Source organism: Leuresthes tenuis, unplaced genomic scaffold (genome assembly GCF_036924035.1).
Source record: "Leuresthes tenuis unplaced genomic scaffold, fLeuTen1.0.hap1 SCAF_40, whole genome shotgun sequence".
Lineage (NCBI taxonomy): Eukaryota > Metazoa > Chordata > Actinopteri > Atheriniformes > Atherinopsidae > Leuresthes > Leuresthes tenuis.
In genome coordinates, this window is record NW_027325394.1 from 108,270 (window position 1) to 111,952 (window position 3,683).

A 3,683-nucleotide genomic window follows, 5' to 3' on the forward strand; every position below is an offset into this window, starting at 1 on the left:
CGCTCCCTGTTTTGATCATGTATGGTTTGACATTCGCACCTTTTCTCACCCGCTTTTTGCAAACTATTGTCGGCCATTCACAGCTTCCTCTCCACCATACTTCTATGGTGGGATATTCACACCCACTTGCATCCGAAGACCTCCGCCCCCACTTTTGTTGATATTTAGTCGGTCATTCGCACCTTACCCACTTTTGGCAAACTATGGCCTTCTTGCAGCCAAAAACCTCTGATCTCGCTTTTGATAATGTAAGGTTGGGCATTCAGACCTTGCTTCACCTGCTTTTCACCAAATATAGTCGGACATTCACACCTTCTTGCAGCCGAACACTTCCGCTCCACCTTTTAGTTTTCTATGGGGCATTCACACCTTTTTTTTCACCGCATTTTATAAAAACACCACAGGAACACCGTATTGAGGCTTTGTTCTGACCGCTCATTCGGTGTCGCGTTTCTTTCAAGCAATTCTCCTGGTTAGCCCGCACTCGGCTCGCTCCCAGAACCGTGTTAAAGTCTACTTCGCATTCACTCTCTTTTCTCAGCAGACTAAAAGAAAGTTTCATCTTGGGCTCCCTGAAACTTCCATCCTGCACCGCTGTTTGCTTTTTCACAAGAGCAGAGGAGAGCGCACCGTTCCCAGGGGCACTACAGTACCGGGTCGATGCTTGGAGTGAACGGAGCAAGCTCCTTTTTCAACTCCTATTGATACAAATCCATTTAATATGTAGTCCTCGCATAGAGGACACATCAGACATTAAACTAATAAGAACAGATACTACACTTGATCTTAGCCAAAAGGCCGAGAAGCGATAACTGTCCACTGGTTCACGTCCGAGGGCCCTTCCTGGCACAATGCGCACTTGTAGCGGTGTTCTTTTTATGGCCATAGTGTCACTTTGCACCTCGGCCCACCCGCTGCACTGAGCACTCTTCAGCCCTTTTAAATGGTATAACTTTACACTACCGCACGCTCCAGTGAGCACCATTCAAGCAACAACTTTGCACTCCAGCTTCGAACATTGGCACAGTCGCAACAAGTAAGGCGACTCTACTCAGAGAAGTCACTCTGCACAGTAACAAGATTTCTTTTGCACAGACAGAAAGGGCTTCATCCGCAAAGGTAAAGCCTGCCAAAAATAGAAACAACTCATTAGTGCTGCTCAACGTTGTACTTTGCAGTAAAACAAAGAGCAAATCTAAAGATTCAGGAATCCGAGAATAAGCTTACTTCCATGAGTTCTTCACGATTTCGGATTTTGCTATAAAATGAATTCCTTCACTCAAACTAAATTAAAACTGCTAAACCGCTAATCTGTTACATGCAAGGCAGATGTCAAATTCACCGAAATAGGATCTAAGGGTATTTGGCCAATCGAGCTGTAGCAGCTTCGGTAAAAGAGTATAAGTTGAAGAGTTTGTGAATAAAGGTGTGCACACACATAGTGAGTTGTAGGAAAATAGGCAGGGAGCAATGCCGGCTGGGGTATAGGTTCTTGTATGTTGTCTGACTGTTTGATTTGAATGTGTTGTGTAAGTGTCCTGTTGAATGTTACATGTTTGGGCTTTGACACGCTTCACTGTGGTTGTTAACTGTGTGGTGTGTCCTGAAATGTTATATGTTTGGGCTGTGTGACATGCTTAATGCTTTTCAGTAGCAACCCACTTATTCATATATAGCAACTGACAACATAAGAAGTCCGGACATACTTTGATAGTAGTTGTAGAAGTATCCTTATTGATAATAGATAAACTAATTCATAGTGATAGAACAGTAGATGAACAGGTGCCTGCACATGTCTCATGAAAATAAAATGGGTGTATGATTGCTGACGGCAGAGCAATACTGCCAAACTTATGAGTTCTTGTGGCAAACTTGATTCAGTGTCTTGACGTGTATACGCTGTTTCGCTGACTTGTCACAAGAAACAAAGTGTGTTTGATAAGATCCGACCATTTTATTACGGGAGGATCAGTATATATGGATTCTGATGTGACTGATAAACTCATTCGTATCTTAAGCATAATCTAATACGTGAGACAACGCCCTGGCACACAATCAAAAAAAAAAAAAGAGAGAGCGGTTTTGTGTCCCCACAGTCCATAATGTAGAAAAGAGAGAAAAAAGCCTTTCTGATTTGTTGTGTGTGCTCACAGTGCAGAGTGTAGAGAAAAGAGAGAAAAGAAAGCCGTTTTGGTGTCACGGGTGTTGTGACTTACACACACACATTTCTGAATTGAGAAAGGAAATTATTTTAGAGGAAGCACTAGAGTTTAGATCCCACATTTGTTGATAGGCATTCATTTAATTTTTCTTTTAATCAGTTTTAAAGTGAATACTAACTGAGAAATGAAAAAGGTGAAGAGTTTAGAAGCTTGGTTCAAGAGCAAAACTTGGTTTATGATCAGCTGAGTCTCTAAACAGAACAGCAAAGGGCTTCATCGAACATTTAAAAAAGATTCAGATTGTTAGAATATCCAGAATTTATAGGAATGGTGGTGATTACTCTTATTTTCTACAATGGAAATAACTGCACCATGTCTGTTTTATGAATTTAAGGGGCTAAAAAGTTTTGTTCTCGTTTTTCTATGATTAACCGAATGTATGTGAGAGTCCAAACAGACAGAAGGGTTACGGCCGAGCGCTGGACCTTCCAAAAAAGATGAGACAGGCTGGACCCGTGCCATACTAGTTAAGGCCTGCCTGTGGATTACAGGTTCTTTAAACTCTCACACACACAAACTCACACACGTTCGCACACATACACCCATACACACACACATTCTTGAACTTGCTGCAAGATTAAATCTTTGCATTAACTGACTCCAGCAACTCTGAGTCTCATTGAGAGACTTTTCTCAACAATTGGGTCCTCAAACCAGATCTCAACGTTTTTTCCGCTGTCCAGGGTCGGAGCTGAAACCGTGCACGGGGGAGTCCAGTACTCCTAATGAAAGACCCCCTGCTGAATTGCGGTAATTAGGGGCCAGTGTCCACTGAAAGGGGAAAAAGGGACGAGATCGTACTTTTGAATCAATGGCCAGAAGCCATTGGCAGTGCAGGCATCAACAATAATGGTGTTATTTCACCCATTAACACTTAAGGTACCTCATGCAGTGGCTGTGATATGGTTACTTAACAAAATATCTTTACCAGACATCTCTCCTACATAACAGTTCTTCTTTCACAGCCACACCTTGTTGTCGAGAGATGTGCTACACTTAATCCATCCACACTGCTACCTACCCCACAGATGGAAAGCCTCATGATTGCATGTCAGAAATAACCATCAGTGTTTTACCCAGGCCAGACTTAACTGATATACATTATGAAAATGCAGAAATAACTATATTTATTCAACAGATCAAAGAAAAAAACCCTGATGGCACAAATGCTACAGGATTTGCAGTAGTAACAGAAACTGAAGTTTTCTTAAAACAACCACTACCAAAAAATTACTCTGTTCAAGCAGTCGAATTGGTAGCTTTAACTGAAGCTTGTAAATTAAATAACAAAAAGGTTGTTAACGTTTACACTGACAGTCAGTATGCCTTCTCAACTGTACATGTGTTAACACAGCATTGGAAAAACAGGTATGTTGACATCCACAGCTAAATGTATAAACTACAAATATTTTAGCATTATTAGATGTTATTCAATTGCCATCTACAATAGACTCGTATGAA

General features: G+C 41.4%; 1 non-coding gene across 1 annotated transcript; it reads right to left on the reverse strand.

Annotated features, from left to right (window-relative positions):
* Nucleotides 1-619: 619 nt before the first annotated feature.
* Nucleotides 620-810, reverse strand: LOC140285448 (U2 spliceosomal RNA). Its single transcript, XR_011910486.1, has one exon. It is a non-coding gene; the product is annotated as a U2 spliceosomal RNA (small nuclear RNA).
* Nucleotides 811-3,683: the final 2,873 nt, after the last annotated feature.